Source organism: Gorilla gorilla, chromosome 3 (genome assembly GCF_029281585.2).
Source record: "Gorilla gorilla gorilla isolate KB3781 chromosome 3, NHGRI_mGorGor1-v2.1_pri, whole genome shotgun sequence".
In the NCBI taxonomy this organism is placed as follows: domain Eukaryota; kingdom Metazoa; phylum Chordata; class Mammalia; order Primates; family Hominidae; genus Gorilla; species Gorilla gorilla.
Window position 1 is genome coordinate 37350123 of NC_073227.2, and position 19320 is coordinate 37369442.

Here is a 19320-nt window from a genome sequence, read left to right on the forward strand (position 1 = left end):
TCTCACCAGCAAACTCAAAATCCACTTACGAATATGAACTAAGATCTGCATTTTATTCAAATATATGAAATTCTTTTTAATTCGAAGAAAAAAATAACTTGGGAAGTGAGTATATAACTGTAACTGCTAATTCTGCCTCTTCCTGCTGTTACAATGATTCTAACAGTGGAGATTATTAAATGAAATCCTGAAGTAATGGAAAGAACGATTGTGTTAAAAATGCTGAGACACAGGTCAACTGAGACTTGTGATGTTATTACCTCTCTGCTTGGCAGTACCTCCGCAATACAATATGGGACTGCAGAGTTCAGCAGGAAGGAAGACAATGTAATGATGATTCTATTTTTCATGTAGCTTTTCTTTGTACTTGTAGAATATCCTACATCACGTTGCTTCAAAAACCAGGAACTGCCACACTGTGTTCTGCCACTTGTAAGTAATTAAGAAACATTTAAAAGGCTTTATATTCAAGACTGAGTTAGAGTGTCTGCAAAATGAAAGAATGGAAATAAAGATTAAGAATATGTTAGTCCTGGCAAAAGAAGAGAATTAACGGATTAGCCAAGGAATCTAAAGTGTTTCCATTATTGCTCTGCCACTTACTGGATGTAATCTTAGGCAAGTTATTTAGTATCTCTGTGTCTTAGTTTGTCAACTGTAAAATGGTGTTAATAATAAAAATAATAGTATCTACTTCAAGTTGTTGTCAGGCAAAGGAGTGTTAATATAGAACAAGACATCTATTTTTATGCCTAGAAAGATTCCTATGTCTGTTTTTTTTGAAGTAATAAATAAAATTATTTTCTTATTTAGAAAAAAAAAAACACATCAGCTCTAAAAAATACGGAAGATAAAGAAAATAACAAATAATAAAATTTAATCATGCTGAATACCAAAACTCAGAAGTAACTATTATTTCATCTAATTATTTTATTTATATAATAGGAATATCTTCCTTATAGTAAATATACTTTTACAATACAATTTTTAATGATTGCATAGTGTATATTTCACTAGCTTACATCATAATTTATCTACTATGTAATATCTAAGGAGTCCTCAACTTCTCATCCGCTAAGTACACAGTAGTAAGCACATACCTCTTAGTGTAATTGGGAAAATTAAGTTAGATAATACATATAGACAATAAAACTTTTGAGTCCTGAACAAATGTTAGCTATTGTTATTATTTAGTAATTATAATTGAAAGTATTTTAATTTTGTTATAACTCTTTTACATATTTCATTATATATTGGGGAAATTCAGACATGCTGAATTATTAACACTCATATTATACACATTATTAAGATTTTAAACCTAAAAAGCACTTTTAAATTGAAGTTAAGCATATCTGTTTTAACTACATTTTTCTTTTTTTCCCTCCAAGGAAATTAAATTCTCAGAATCCCTTCTCATTTTTCTTTCCTATTTCAAAAGACTCACTTCAACAGTCCTCCAAGCAAAAACTTAGTACACCCTTTAAATTACATGATTATAATATGCACAGACTCATTTATTACCTGCTATGCAGTTAATAGGATTATTTTGCCCTGAACCATCTTTTAATATATTTAGAGGTAATTTTCTAATGCAAATAATTTAATTTTATATCTATACTATAGGGAAATTATTTTAGTTTGCAACGATGTGAAATGCAAACTGTGGAAAATACTAGTGAGAAACTGAATAATTATTTTGTTTTAGATTTTAAAAACAAATATTTGCTCTATATTATTTATTAAAAAATACATAGCATGCAAATACCTGCAATTGGAAATTATTAATATGGTCTCTAAATGTGAGCTTACATGTTGAACCAATATGCAGCATTTTCATATAAAGGCTAAATTAAAAAATTCTGAGATTTTTGTCATGTGCTGCCAGTCCAAGATCCCAAAAGACTTTGAGTATATTTCTTAGATTAGGGCCCTTTGACACTTGTAAAACAAAGAACATATTGTCTTTAATGATGAAACCTTTATTAGGATGTAAACTTGTGAACTTTATTGACTGTGTAGTTTATAGCATATACATTGTTCCTGTCTTGACATTGTTTCACTTAGTAATTATTATTTAATATTATACACTAATATGCACATCCATTGTCATAGAACTATAAGAAATTATTTTAATAAGTGATAAAGTAGTACAGATTACTATGACACATTTAGTATCACTATGACACATTTAGTAACCAATATAACTTTTAATATTATTCTGAGATCCATCTCTATTTATAATCCAACTGCCCTGTGTTAATTTGTATAAACAAAATAGTACTTACAAAATAGAGAGTATGCAAACAATGGAAACCAGTCTTTTTTCCTGAGTATTATCATTATTTATTGTCAGGAATGCAATAGATTTCAAAATTTTATGATCAATCTGGAGAATCGTAGTAAAAATCTGAAGGTGTGTCTGAGCATCAAAGTAAAGGGGTAAATTGGTAATGTTTCTTTAAAAAGTAATAAATGTAAAGAAGATTAGTAATATCTATGCTATGTATTAATCATGCCCAATAAAGTCACTTTCTCACATCAAATTTTTTTCATTTTCAGTTCCTCTTTGGCTTAGTATTTCTTTATTAGGCAATTTTCTTGCAGCTGCAAGAAATAGAATCAAATAATGGTGTAGGGTAAAATATAGCAACAAAAATAATTTGATTGGATTGTATAACTGGCATTCTCAGTGTTACATGTATGTTCATGTTCAGAAATAGGTAGACATGGGGCTCTCTCAAATTTATCTAAGAGTAATCTCTTTTTTGACTCTGTGTTGCTTCATTCTTTTTTTTTTTTTTTTTTTTTTTTTGAGATGGAGTCTTTCTCTGCCATCCAGGCTGGAGTGCAGTGGTGCAATCTTGCCTCACTGCAACTTCCGCCTCCCTGGCTCAAGCAATTCTCTGCCTCAGCCTTCTGAGTAGCTGGGATTACAGGCATGCACCACCACACCCAGCTACTTTTTGTATTTTTGGTAGAGATGGGGTTTCACCATCGTGGCCAGGCTGGTCTTGAACTCCTGACCTCGTGATCCACCCGCCTTGGCCTCCCGAAGTGCTGGGATTACAGGCATGAGCCACCGCGTCTGGCTGTGTTGCCTTCATTTCAGTGCATTATCTGTCTTGGTATTGGCAAATGTGACTACCAAAACTTCCAAGTTTTTTATCAGTTTATAAAAGCTAGCAGAAAGGAGTGTCTTTACTCAAAGTTATGGAAGAAATTATATTGTACTCTCATCCCTGTAGTGAAAAAGGGTAATTAGATTCAAAAGAATAGCATGGACTAATGGTAAGAAGGAAATGGACCATCAAAGGAAATGTAGCCTGTGTAACGGAATGAATGTATAGGTCCTCCCCAAATTCATATGTTGAAATCCTAACACCAATGTGATGGTATTAGGAGGTGGGACCTTTGGAAGTTGATTAGGTCATGAAGGCAGAACCCTCATGATTGTGATGCGTGCCCTTATTTAAAAAAAAAAAAAGAAAGAAAAAAAAAAAAGAAAAAACCTAGAGATGGACATCTGTGAACCAGAAAGTTGGATCTGCGTAAATAGAGAAAAATTCATGTTTATGGAGAAGACAATTGAATATTGTGAAGATGTCTTTCACTAAAATGATCTACAAATTCAAAGCCATATCTGTCAAAATCCCAGCTGTCATTTTTATAGTTGTACACACTGATACTTAAAGGTAAATGAAGACTTAAGGATGCAGTATAGCAAAAATAATTTTGAAAAAGAAGTAGAAAATTGAAGAACTGAAACTATCTAATTTCAAAACTATTAAAGTCATATAGTTATATGTCAAAAGTTAATAGTTATATGTCAATAGTTATAAAGTCAAAAGTTATAAAGTCATAGCAAGTAAGAGTATGCTGGTACAAGGATAGACATATAGATCAATGGAAATAAACTGAGAGTTTACAGATAAATTTTTACATCATGGTAAATAGATTTTATACAAAGATATCAAGAAAATTTAATGGGATTAGAAAACTCTTTAGCAAACGATAGTCAGTCTGTCAGACAGCCACAGGCAAAACAACTTTGACCCTTACTTTGGATCATACACATATATGTAAGGGCTAAAACTATACACAAGAATAATGATTCATACAAAATTAAAATATAAATTGAATTCCACCAAAATTAAAAATATTTATAATTGAAATGACACCATTAAAAAATGAAATGACAGGCCATAGACTGAAGGGAAATAATTACAGATTCTATATCTGAGAAAAGGCTTAATGTCAGAATATGCAAAATATTTTAAAATTCCTAAAATATTTTTAAAACTCCCATTTTTTAAAATGTGCAAAAAGTTTCAATAGACATCTTAATAAAGATTATGTAAAAATAACAAGAACATGAAAACTGGCTCAGTAATATTAGGAAAATAAACATTGAAATCACCATCAGATACTACTAGACACCTACTAGACTGATTATAATATAAAGACAGACAATGCAAAATATTTTTGAGTATACAGATCAATTAAAACCACCACAAATTTCTTGTAGGAATGTGAAATAACGTGACAGTTTGGGAAATATTTTGTCAGTTTCTTTAAAAATAAAATGTAAGAAACAGAAAACCAAATACTGCACGTTCTTACTTATAAGTGGGAACTAAATGATGAGAACTCACGAATACAAAGATGGGAACAACGCATATGGGGCCTATCAGAGGTTGGAACGTGGGAGAAGGGAGAGAATCAGGTAAAATAACTTATTGGTACTTGGCTTACTACCTGGGTGATAAAATCATCTCACAACAAACCCCATGATACAAGTTTACCTATATGACAAACCTGCATAAGTACCCTTGAACTTAAATGTAAAATTAAAACAACAACAATAATGATAAAAACCTAACTCCAAGTAAAAATCAAAGTCCAATAACATCATGCAACTACAATTACTGATAAAAGGCAAAAGGAGAAAATACTGAGTACTGAAGGGGCCAAGGAGCAAATGAAACTCCTTCTGGTGAGGATGCAACTTGTTGCAATCATTTAGAAAACTGTTTCCACTTTTAGGTGTGTGCCAAATAGCAAAGAGTACATCTATACACACAAAAAAGACATGCAACAGAAAGTTTACGACAGCACAGCTCATTTTACTCAAACATCAGAAAGAACCAGAATGTTTATCAATCATGCAATAATTTTTATGTTCATTGAATAGACTACTGTACAACAACTAGAATGGAAAATCTACAAATAAGCTTGAGAATATGGATAAATCTTACGAACATAATGTTGAGCAAAACACTGAATGATATATAAAGAAAGAACATACAACAGAGGACAAATATATATATTTGTGTATATATATATACCTTGTTTGTATATTTCATGCAATTAATGTCAAATTCCATTAATCTCATGTAACATAAAAGTTTTGCTTGATTTGATTTGTTCTTGCTTCTATCTTTTCTCTTTCATTTTTTTCTCTCTTTTTAGTCTTTCTTTTTCTTTTTAATAAGTCCATCTATCCATTTCTTTAATTCCTAGAGATATTAAATGAAAATCTCCCTATTTATTATACATATCCAATTTATTGTGCACAACAAACTTAGTTTCTTCAAACAGGCCATTTTAAAAAGTAATAGACTATTTTAAAAGAAGTTCCAGGTTTGCAGAAAAAATAAGCAGGGTAGGCAGAGTTCCACATACTACCAAGCTAACCCCTCTCAACATAGTTCCCACTAATAATAGCATCTTGCATTTGGTGGGCTATATAGTTTGGAAATTTGTCCCCATTCAAATCTCATGTTAAAATGTAATCCTCAGTGTTGGAGGGAGGACCTGGTGGGAGGTGTTTTTGTCATGGGGAAAGATCCCTCATGAATGGCTTGGGCCAACTTCTTGGTGATAAGTGGGCTCTTGCTCTGAGTTCCCTAAAAATCTGGTTGTTTGAAAATGTGTGAGAAATCTCCCCTTTAGTCTCTTTCACTTGCTCCTGCTTTCTGCTTTCTACATGTGACATATCTGTTCCTGCTTCACCTTCCACCATGATTGAAAGCTCCTTGGCTGGGCATGGTGGCTCACACCTGTAACCCCAGCACTTCAGGAGGTTGAAGCTGGCAGATGGCTTGAGTCCAGGAGTGCAAGACCAGCCTGTGCAACATGATGAGACCCCCGTCTCAGCTATCTGGGAGGATGAGTCAGGAGGATCACCTGAGCCCAGGAGGTTGTGGCTGCATTAAGCCATGATTGTGCCACTCCACTCTAGAAAATACAAATTATTTTGGTAAAGAAAAACACAGATTTTGATTTTAATTTTGAAAGCCACACTGTGGCTTTGCTTTAGTGTACTAACTTTTGGTCTCCAAGGTTAATTCTTATTCCTATTAAATTATTTATCTCAATAGGAACGCTTTTACACTGTTGGTGGGACTGTAAACTAGTTCAACCATTGTGGAAGAGAGTGTGGCGATTCCTCAAGGATCTAGAACTAGAAATACCTTTTGACCCAGCCGTCCCATTACTGGGCATATACCCAAAGGATTATAAATCATGCTGCTATAAAGACACGTGCACATGTATGTTTATTGCCGCACTATTCACAATAGCAAAGACTTGGAACCAACCCAAATGTCCATCAATGACAGACTGGATTAAGAAAATGTGGCACATATACACCATGGAATACTATGCGGCCATAAAAAAGGATGAGTTCATGTCGTTTGTAGGGACATGGATGAAGCTAGAAACCATCATTCTGAGCAAACTATCGCAAGGACAGAAAACCAAATGCCACATGTTCTCACTCATAGGTGGGAATTGAACAATGAGAACACTTGGACACAGGGTGGGGAACATCACACACCAGGGCCTGTTGTGGGGTGGGGGGAGTGGGGAGGGATAGCATTAGGAGATATACCGAATGTAAATGACGAGTTAATGGGGCAACACACCAACATGGAACATGTATACATATGTAACAAACCCGCACATTGTGCACATGTACCCTAGGACTTAAAGTATAATTTAAAAAAAAAAGTTATTTCTCTCTTATCTCCCTAACCTCTGTATCTTTGGCCCTATGAGCGTCCATAACTCCTGCCTATTTGTCAAATTAATTGGATGATTACTCCCTTTTCCAAGTTATTAATAAACTCTAATATTGACCGCATCCAGAAAAGATTAGCAGTGCCGTTGCTGGGTGCTACCTCTGTGAAATGAAAGAGGCTGTAACTCCTGATCTCTAACCTCCCCTCCTTTCTGATCTTCCTTTTCCTCATTACATGAGGTTTCTCCCTCTCAGCTATTTTTTTTTCACTTTCAAAAAGAATTTCATGCCCTGAGAGGTTTGTGTGTCTATAGAAGTTTTCTTTAGAAATCAGTTCAAACCACTTACCTGTCATCGTTTTTGTTAATTCTTGTGGTTCACTGTAATGTCTCCAAGTAGCAAGTTCTATATTGATAGTCCCATTTTGCATTGAATCTGAAGAAAAAGGAGACCAAGTACACTTCTAAGGACACATCACAAGAGAAAAATAGAATTAGGAATAAACTTAGATTTTTGAATTGATTCTTCAACAGTTATTTATTGTGTCTCTTTTATAAGGGCTCAAGTATAACAGAAAGCATCCCTTTTACCTTTTCCCAAATAAAATGTGTGATGTTTTGGTAAGCATAGAAAGAGACATACGATATTACTAGCACTGCTGTATTATTAAAATAATAGGAAAATTTATTTTGTATGCTTCTGCTTTTATTTCCATGTCTAATCAGTAATTAAATACTGTATGTGTAGAACTCACTAGTTCCACATTTCCCCTTATTTTGCCAAAACTTTGTTGGGAAACTCTGACTAGGTTGAAATAAAAAATAAATCAAAATGTTACTTGTTAGCTGTTGAATAACTACCAATACTTGGTAAATTTAAAAGTAGTTTTTCCCCAAAAGTTTCATACTTGAAGCAAAAATTATGTTTTATTTGCATAATTTAGAGTAAATAAAATATTTTCATATGCATTCTCTTAATCTAAGCACCTTTTTGAAATTCATATAATCATTCACATTTTGTAAATGAGGAAATTGGGGTCAGATGGTTTAAATAATTTTTAAGGTTAAGGATGTCTTAATCCTTAAACAAAAGAACTAAAATAAAAATCCAGATGTTCTTGCTCCAAGTCAGTAACATTGGCATGTTCATAGGAATAATACTTACTAAGGGTTTACTATATGACAGGAACTATTTTAACTGTTTTATGTGTATTGTCTCATTTAATAATTAAAACACTAAATAAAATAACTATTAGTAATATTCTAGGCTTACAAGTGAAAAATTATAGGTACTAATTCCATAGCTAGTTGAGAGTTAAGATGGGTATACAATTCACATGTCTGCACCCCATACAATTCCATATTAATTCCATAGCTAGTTAATTCTGTACTAACTTCATAGTTAGTTGAGAGTTAAGATGGGTATACAATTGACATATCTGCTGCATAGCTAGTTAATTCCATATTAATTCCATAGCTAGTTGAGGGTTAGGATGGGTATACAATTCACATGTCACCCCATAGCATGATATTCACTTTCTGTCACTTCCTGACACTAATTAAACCAAAAAGGATCAGGAATTTAATGTATTATTTTATTTAATTAAGGCCAACACAGAGCAGCTGCTTTTCACTTTTCATAAACCCTCCTGTATGTTCTATACATTGTAAGTCAGGGGAGTGACCTTATTGCCTGATTTACCAAGGTGTGGTCTGCAGAGCAGTAGCAGTAAGTTCACCTGAGATTATGGGAAAGGTAGCACCTCAGGCCTCGCCTGCCAGGCCTATTGCATCACAGTTATCATTTGAATAATACTCCCAGGTGGATTCTATGTGGATGTTAAAATTTAGAAAGTATTGCCTTAGTGTACCAACAATGACCAAAAACAATTTTGAAAATTATAGATATAGTTAAGAATTTTTTTAATTTACTTTTTTTAGATTAGGTTTGTGGCTATTTATAAATATAAAATATCTTTGCTCATCGCATATTTGAACTTTGTAGTGTTCCATGGTTTTATATATTTAAAAGAAATTTGAGAAAACTAATTTTACATTAAGATGTATTGATCCTACTTTTTCTTTTGTCTTGCTGTGTCGCCCAGGCTGGAGTGCAGTGGTGGGATCTCCGCTCACTGCAAGCTCCGCGTCTCGGATTCACGCCGTTCTCCTTCCTCAGCCTCCGGGGTAGCTGGGATTACAGGCGCCCACCACCACGCCCGGCTAACTTTTTTTGTATTTTTAGTAGGGACGGGGTTTCACCGTGTTAGCCAGGATGGTCTCGATCTCCTGACCTCGTGATCCACCTGCCTCGGCCTCCCAAAGTGCTGGGATTACCGGCGTGAACCACTGTGCCCGGCCGAGCCAAACTCTTTTTTTGAATATTACTGTACAGTCATACAGTATCTGTATAGTCATAATTTTTTACTTACCTTAACTTTGTGTTCTAAGTTAACATGGTCAGAAGAAATGTTGTCTAAAAATATGTGATTTGCATCTGTTTAGAAAAAATAAAGAAGTCCCACATATACATTTATATCCTTGTAAATCTTGGACATCTAAAGAAAAAAATATGTTATCTAAAATGAGAGAAAAAAGTTGAAAATTTGAGTCCAGTTGAATACAAAATATTTCTCCAATCCACTCTACTACTGAGGCTATGAATGTACGTTACATCTCTAAATATAAGGAGATTTACTTTTATACATTGCATCTTTAATTTTTTTGTTTTGTGTCATTTTGAAGGGTTACAGAATTTAAGAGAGTATATCACCTGTTAAAATAAGACTAGTGTTCTGTCTACATTTTCACCCTCAGGCAACAAGTTGACAAATGGACATGAATTTCACCTCTGAGAGTTTCATAAGCTGGTATTGTCCTGACATTGCAAAGTGTTTACCACAAAAATCCTGTACATCCATCATCCAGGGCCAGCGTTTGCCTGATTCTAATTCCACTGACATTGAAATCTACAGCTCTCTGTGAGTCATTTATCACACTTATTAAAATGTTCCATTGTGAATTGGAATAGCAATTCACTATTATTTCAGAGTGCTGCCCAAGGGGCATTCTATGCAGCAAATCTTAATGCTTTATTGAAATAGTAGTTTGGTTTTAATAAATGATTCTTTGCAAAGGTATCTTGCTTTCATTATGAAAGGTGATGTTAGCTTTCTAAATCTGGCATCCTTGCCTAAGATTATGTAGATATCTCAGTTTAATATTGCATTTTCCTGCCCTAAATAGTCCATCCCTAATATTTGAACAATGATATGTCAATTAGATTAATTAGACTATTGTGTAAGAAGTATCTTTTAAAATTCTCTTTGAACTGGAGTAAAATTACCAACATATACTGAAGAACTTTGAAATAACAGATACATTTCATATGAATAAAAATAAATTTTTTCATCAGAAAGGAGGCATTTTCACAATAGAGCAGAACATTTTTGAATAGAACTTACTATTTTGTACAGCAGACTTTCTCCCACATCAAGATTTGTTACTTTTTTTTTTTTTAGAAACCTTTGACTACATCAGTGCCCACTCCAAAGTTCTCTCTCTATCTCATATTCACTCTTGCTGTCTATTATTTGCTCATGGTGACATTGTGAATAGCACTATCTATTTGACATCTGACTAGAAAATGAAAAATAAGTAATTTTGTAAAAGTTCTAATTCCCTTTTTCCCACTTGAAGTTTCAGTCACTGTAAATCCAAAACAATAGATACTCCTTTACTTTGGAAAGAAGGAAGATTGACGTAACTCAAAATAACATATAACAGTATAGTTGGTATAAATTCATGGTGTTTCCTTTGATAGTTGAAACAGGACTTATGTATTTTCATACTTATTTTCCCCCATTAGACAATACAATCGTCAAACTATAGGCTAAATTATTTAACCATGGCTACGCAGCAAATAAGAAAAGATCAAAAATGCAACTTTTAACAGAGAAATCTTAAATCCTATCCCTGATGCTAAATTGTGCTTCTCAACCTTGACATGTCCCTTTAAATACCTGCTTATTATTTCTTTTTAGTCAGGAAAATTGACTTGGAGACTAACTATATATATAGTTGAATATATATATATATATATATATATATATATATATATGACCCAGTAACTTTATAGCAATTTAACATCCTGAACCATAGGAGATTTAAAGTTTGAAAGTGACCTTAACTTTTTTTGCCCTGCCATCTGATAATTCTGAAATATCTGTATGAAAAATTTACAGGGGAGTATGATCCCCATCTATAGCTATAACCAAGAAAAATGGCATATGATTAGATTTCTTATGCTAGACAGCAAGAAGAATGTTAGAATCTTTGTGTCTGAATGAAAGTGACTCAGACTTCTGCAACTATTAAATCACCACTTTAGTCTCCATTTTTAACATGTTTTTGGTAATCAAAGTGGAGAAACACTGGATTTTGTTTTAGAAGATTGCCATCTATATACTGTGATTTCAAGTGTGTCTCATAAATGTGGGAGAAAAAAAGAATTTGTATGCACAGAGTGCTCTTTTCTTTTTCAGAATAAACATTTGAAAATGGATCTAGAAATTGTCGTAAAGATTCCATTGATTTGCCCTTTTTTCTCAGGAGAATATCCAGCAGTGCCAAAGCTAAATTAAAAAATAATAATAATCTGAAGAAAAGGTAGGCATAGACTGCCCATAAAGAAGCCCCTGTGCTGATTACCAAAATCAATTCTATTGTTTTAACTCCCGTTTTCTGAAATCTGACTTTTAAGAAGCAGGAGAAATTCCAAAACCTGGCACAATTCTGACACATATACACTCCATCAGATGGGAAAACTAAATCACAGAGCGTGTGATACTCTGTTTATACGAAGGCCTGACCATAAACATTGGCAGTAACTACAAATGATTTATTAGAGAAGATGCTGGGTAGATAATAAACCAGGGTTCAAAAACAATTATCAGATGAGAAAGGATTCTGTCATCTTTTCTTATCAGATGAGGTATATCTAAAAATTGATTTTAAGAAAACAGTTATTTTTCCAATCATAATAATTTTAATAGAATGAATTAATTACTTACTTTACACTCCAAGAGAAGGTGGCTGCAGTGTGTATTTCCAGTTGCACCACTTTAAATCTGTTAAGTTGAAATCTTACTTTCTTTCCAGCTGCACATACCCAAGACTCTCTGAGAACAATTGAATGATGATGACTTTTAGTTATAGCTAATGAAAATACCTGAAAAAATGAGAATTTAAGCAAAACAAAAACAAAAACCTGAAAACAGAAAAAAAGAAAGTTGCTCTAAATTGATGCTGAAGATTGATTCATAATATCTTTCATGTAAACTCTTATTATATAAATAATAATAATAATGCCCAGTGATGTCTTGTTTTTAAATAACTAACCACTACAATTACTACCATTAGAAATATTTGATAGCTTTATTAGGAGCACACGAATCTCCTCATATAGTGCTAACATATTTTCCAACTCTGTTTCTAATTTAAAACTCATAAAAGTTTAGCCTTTGTCTTTTCTGATAAATAACATTAGTTGGAGAAAATAATTTAATTGATTGTAAATATCAATATGGGGGAGGATTTTTAAAAGGTATGTTTTTCATGTTTCTGTTTCAAAATAAACATTTATATGAAGAAACTCATATGCCAGGCATTAATTGCCCGGTTAAGGTAGTATAAATAAATGAGTATATTTCAATTGATGTAAATCTTACATAAACAAAGGCCAAATAATAGTTAATATTAAATTACAGTAAAAGGGTGGGCTTTTGAGAAAGTTCTAGTGCTTTTGTTTGTGCTTCACCATACATTAAATATAATGAAATATTTACTTAATATTTACTTATTATCTTTGAGCCTCATCAATTTATTGTAGAGATTTATTTATGTTAGCACATGGAAAATGACTAGACCCGTGTCTAATATGTGCTTAGTAAACTCCCAAGATATGCATTACAAATAAATTCAAATGACTAATTGTTAAACTGGAAAAATTTTTTAAATCAGATTTTCAGTCTTGATAAAAGCCTACAGCATACAGATACAGCAATGCTCAGGACAAATGCACAGCTTAGATTTTTATACTAATGAAAAATAAAATAATTGTTTTAACCTTCTTCTTGGAGAAGTTAAAAGATAATACATTGTATTGCCATTCCCTTGCCTATCTGGATGGTGTTTAATTGGTAAACTATGGAGATTAAAAATTCAAAATCACATGCCCCTTTGTTTATTAATTTTATTTCTAGGAATGTAAATACACTTACACATAATAATGACATGTTAAAAGATATTAATTGTGCCATTTATGGCAATTATTTTGTTATTATTTTCTAGGTTTAGTGAGTTATGATCAGAAATGTGTATCTGTCTACTTTTTAAATTTTGTTGGATTTCTTTATATAATAGAGAAAATATTTTTAATATTTATTACTTATTATGTATTATATATTTCATTATTTTTATACTTTAAAATATATTTTAAATATTAAAAAAATTCTCTGTAAACTGGAAATGAATTCTGGTCTTCTTTTAAATGTATGATACTTGATATATCTTATATAGATTTACCTCAATAATCAGTTAACATAAATTAATATAAACAAGTGCTAAACATTTTGCTGTTTCTGTGGACATTTCATTGCCTAAGAAAATTTAAAATTAGAGTTGAATTTTATAACTTTCATGAAATTTTATGTTAGAAATAAGGCTTTAACACCCAATGCATTCTTTTTTGTGTTTAAATTATGTATGTTAAGAAATACCCTGTCCTGGTAGAAACTTAATTAGTTACTATGAAAAATTTAGATGAATTTTAAAAAAGAATTTTTAAATGTATTAAGTTAAAAATGTGCTGAGAGAAACTTACTTCTATAGTGACTGACACTCAAAACCTATTGCATTTGTCACACTATAAATTAATATGTTGTGTTCTCACCCATAAAAATTAAGTGAAAAATACATCTATTTGCTCTACTCTATTGGAAGGCTAGGTATACAGATATAACTGTACAGTGTTTAAGATTTTGGGGATTTGAAAGAAAACTTGGGTTGGTGCCCAGATTTCACAGTTTACTAAAAATAATGGGGAATTTACCTAATCTCTCTAAACCTCAATTACCTCATTGGTTTGCTTAAGAATTAGCAAAAATAACATGTTAACAATCCTAGTTGTGCCCAACATGTGCCAATTTTTTCGGAGTTAATAGTATGTAGATTTATCAACTTCATGTAGCCTATTTTTACGTTATTCAGATGTTTTAAATACTTTTTGTTCACTTGTATAAAGCTGTGAGAGTTAAATTGAATGTTCCTTCTATAAGTGTTTTTTTCTGTCTATTTTTTCTCATATTATAAGCTACAGGTATATACATAAAGTTTTGCTCATATATATTATATAATGATAAGTTTTATGCTTCATAGATGTTCTAGGATTTTTCATTTTGGGATATATACTTAGTCATTAAAAAATAAACATTTTATTTTAAATAAAAAATTTTCCCCTGATTATAATTTAGCATCATTTAAAGTGAATCTTCATTTAAGTGAATCTTAAATTTCAGGTTTTTATTTGCCTAGTATGACTTTGCTCATTTTAAAATTTTCAGTCTTCCTTATCTGTTTTTGTGTTATCTTTTAATGTAACATACAAACAGGTTTCCTTTATAATCCCTTTTATTTCCTTTCTAGAGATAGGTTTACCCTAGGGATAGGTTTATTCCGGTTATCTTCATTATTGTCACAGATATACTTGACAGTCTCATTTGATATTTATTCTGTGCATTATCTTTGTTGTAATAATTATTTTGTTCATTTTTCTTCAAAAATTTTATTATATGGCCTGTGTTTTCTATTTTTTTCTCTAAATATATTTTTGGGAACTCTGTAAGGCTTTCAAAATTTGTATTTTTCACTGTCTTTTGTGTCTGACTTTCAGTTTGGCTGAATATAAACATTTTTGCTACAGTTCTTTTCTTTCATTCTTACTTCTTTCCTTCCTTTTGTTCTTTATTTTTCCCTTTATTTCTTTTTCTTCCTTTTATTAGACCTTTGTAAAAATTTCTTTGTTATCTTCCTGAAATGATATTTACTTTGGATTAGTTTAATAAAATATTATTTGATTATTTTCTCTTTATGGATGATTTGAAATTTTGCTTAGTTGCTAAAACATTTCTTAACTTTCATAATGATTACCTTTATTTGGAAATATCTCACAGTTGATGGTTCTGAATCAATATTTTTGGAGTTTGTCTTACTTTTTATTTTATAAGTAGTTCTTGAATTATACAGTACACTAAAATTTTTGAATAAACCAATTATGTATATACCAAATCTTATTTACCTCTCTTCTACATGAAGAACTTATCTGTTTCATATAATTATGGCTTTATTTTTAATTTTTCTATCATTTATCTTTGATTACTTATTCACACCTTGTTTACTTTTTTTGTCAACTTTAGATTAAATCTTTCAACCACATAACTCTTGTGAAATGATGATTTTGCATACCAGCTCTTCTCTTGACTCCATCCTAGTGGCTATCTTGTCACTTTCACTCTTACATTGTTGACATGTGTTAGATGGAACCAGCTCTAATTATTGTGGCTGTAATTTAGTTCTCCATGCTTTTCCAAGAGAAGGACCATAGCAATTGAAAATCAATCTCTATTATTTGCATGATCATGATTATATCATTACATTTCACTGCATAATCAAATAATATACTACTATATTTCTTCATATATATATATTATTTTCATTATTAGTGCTTCTGTAATTTGAAATTGCCTTCATTTTCTTCCTGCACAAATTTGTTTCACTATTGCTTCAAGTCTTATCATGCAATTCTTAAGAGTCTTATCTTTTGAGATACCTCTTTCCCACTTTTGTCCCTCTGGCAGCTTTCCTGAAAACACACTACACTTCCTCATAAAAATATAAAACTATCTTCATTTTATTGCTTGACTGAGTCAACTGTTATGGTTATTTTATAGCCTCATTTTGCTATTCTATATCTCCAAAAATTTCTCAAGGTAATTTTGGAAAATACCAAATGGTATTCTCCACATGTATGGAAAATAGTTTTGAGTCCTTGCTTATCTGAAAATGAATTGATTCTGTCTTCACCCTCAATTTCTGTCCCAATTATCTATTTCTAAATAAACTACCTCCAACCTTTTGTGATGAAACAACCATTTAATATGTCACCATTCTGTAGGTCTCGAATTTTTGTAGGACTCCACAATGACTTATCTTTAATTTAGAATGCTTGCTGCTTCAGATGGGGCACAAAATCTGTACTTGAATTCTTAGATCATTTCAACTTTCTTTATTTTTTCTGCATTGGGCAACTTCTGATTTACCCTTCATTTTTTTTTATGGCACTATATTGTCTTTCTTCTTTTTCTGAGTTGTGGATATTTCAGCTTTTTAATAAATTTTGTGTTTCTGCATTGTGTTCTTATTGTATAATGGAAATTTATTCCTTTTTTAAAAAATTATGGTGGTATTTGGTAAAAAAAAAATTATTTTCTTGGTGACTTTTTTATGGATGTTCTTTATCTGCCAAAGTAGTTATTTTTTCCCATCTTTCTGCCTGTTTATTTCTTTTTTTTCTTTCTTATGTATGTACAGATCCATTTTTTCCTTGTTATGTATGTATAAATCCATTTCAGTTTGTTTAATTTTTGACATTCTTTTGAATGAGATAAGTTCTGACTGGACCAGCTACTAGTAAAAGTTTCATACTGGGGAAAGGCGAGTACCCTGTTATACAGGATCTGGAATTCTTCTTATGATATAAGGTTGTTTGTGTGATTTATGTACCATAGCCTTCACTTCTTGCTGTCAAACTAATAGACACAGCACCACAGCCCACAGATATTTTTCACTTAGCAGGTGACTATTATGGACACTCAGCAGAGTAAATCTAAAGAAGGAGAATAAGGAAGTTTCCCATCTTTGTTACAGTGGCATTTAACATCAGCTTTAAATCAGATAATTGCTCTCTAAAGGATTTAGGGATCTTGATGACATCTGTGATGCTCAGAGTAAATCTCTTTTTGTTTTGACATGAATGGAGGCCTACGACATTCCTATTTCCTTTATTTTTCATTCTAGCCGGTCTTGTCAGTGATGAGCATGTCCAGAGTCAGTGGTCACCCTTCTCTGTAGATAAGCAGATTTACCCAGGGTGATAAGGTAGACACACCAGCTAGGACCACCAAACCTTATTATACACATGTTTCTTTTAGCAATATTAAACATAACACTAAAAACAGAAAACCCCAAGCAACAGATTAATAGATTTGACTGTGTATACGTAAAAGATTAACAGAAAATGATAAATCATAAAATTTGAAATACACGTATATTTGTATAGAAATTATTAATTACGCCAGAGAAAAATGATAATGTATGTATCATACATGAAAACAATTTAGTGGCTGGGCATGGTGGCTCAATCCTAAAATCCAAGCACTTTGGGAGGCTGAGGCTGGTGGATCACTTGAGGTCCAGAGTTCCAGGGCAGCCTGGGCAACATAGCAAAACCCCATCTCTACTAAAAAGAAAAAAATTTGCCTGGCGTGGTGGAACATGCCTGTAACATCAGTTACTTGGGAGGCTGAGGCTGGAGAATCGCTTGAACCCAGGAGCAGGAGGTCGCAGTGAGCCAAGATCACAACACTGCACTCCAGCCTGGGTGACAGAGCAAGACTCTGTCTCAAAAAAAAAAAAAAAAAAAAAGAAAAAGAAGAAATATAAATGTCCAATTCAGATGAAAGTCTTTGTGCTCAATTGCACCAGCGTTGAACCAAATATACATCAAAATGTAAATAATATGTAATTTTAAAAATTTGATCAAATATTCAAGGGTACCATGTATAAATTGCTGATTAAAATACAAGTCAATTCAGCCATGTACATGAATGTCTACAAATATTTATAATATTTTACTGAATAATTCAACCTAGGATTCTATTCAGAAAATGTTTGGCCTCGTTCAGATAGGGTAATCAGTTATAGCCCGTCTGAAATTTAAATGAAGAACTTTTCTATTGAAAAAGCTAGTAACTTTCAAAAAGTGGGGAATTCCAAGGAAATATTCTATGTCCTTTTTAATGCATTCTCAGTATCAGATTTAATAATTCCGCATGCATTATGCCTTCCGGAGACAATTGCTCTCTTGTGCTTCAAGATAAATAAGAGCTCTCCTGTCACCCTACCCTTTGGTGCACATTTATTTGATTTTTTTCTCTATTTAAAAATCTCCAGTGGCTGGCAAGATGGCCGAATAGGAACAGCTCCAGTCTGCAGTTCCCAGCGAGATCAATGCAGAAGGCAGGTGATTTCTGCATTCCCAACTGAGGTACCTGGCTCATCTCATTGGAACTGGTTAGACAATGGGTGCAGCCCACGGAGGGCAAGCCAAAGCATGGTAGGGCATTGCCTCACCATGGAAGTGCAAACTTCCCTGCACTTCCCTCCACTAGCCAAGGAAAGCTGTGAGGGACTGTGCCATGAGGAAGGGTGCATTTCAGCCCAGATACTATGCTTTTCCCATGGTCGTCGCAACCGACAGTCCAGGAGATTCCCTTGGGTGCCTACACCACCAGGGCCCTGGGTTTCAAGCACAAATCTTGGCAGCCTTTTGGGCAGACACTGAGCTAGCTGCAAGAGTTTTTTTTTTTTTTTTCATACCGCAGTGGTGCCTGGAACGTCAGTGAGACAGAACCGTTGACTCCCCTGGAAAGGGGGCTGAAGCCAGGGAGCCAAGTGGCCTAACTCAGCAGTTCCCACCCCCGTGGAGCCCAGCAAGCTAAGATCCAATGGCTTGAAATTCTTGCTGCCAGCACAGCAATCTGAAGTCAACCTGGGATGCTGGAGCTTGGTGTGAGGAGGGGTGTTTGCCATTACTGAGACTTGAATAGGCAGTTTTCCCCACACAGTTTAAACAAAGCTGCCTAGAAGTTCAAACTAGGCAGAGCCCGTTTCAGCTCGGCAAAGATGCTGCAGCTATACTGCCTCTCTAGATTCCTCCTCTCTGGGCAGGGCATCTCTGAAAGAAAGACAGCAACCTCAGTAAGGGACTTATAGGTAAAATTCCCATCTCCCTGGGACAGAGCAACTGGGGGAAGGGGCAGCTATAGGCGCAGCTTCAGCTTCAGCAGTCTTAGCCATTCCTGCCTGCCAGCTCTGAAGAGAGGAATGGATCTCCCAGCACAGCGCTTGAGCTCTGCTAAGGGACAGGCTGCCTCGTCAAGTGGGTCCCTGACCGCCATGCCT

General features: G+C 33.3%; 1 long non-coding RNA gene across 1 annotated transcript; it reads left to right on the top strand.

Moving 5' to 3' along the window:
* Positions 1 to 3529: 3529 nt before the first annotated feature.
* LOC115934297 (uncharacterized) lies at positions 3530 to 10156 on the top strand. The gene is made up of 3 exons (XR_004070115.3): positions 3530 to 3692; positions 4526 to 4723; positions 9838 to 10156. It is a non-coding gene; the product is annotated as an uncharacterized lncRNA (long non-coding RNA).
* The last annotated feature ends 9164 nt before the right edge of the window (positions 10157 to 19320 follow it).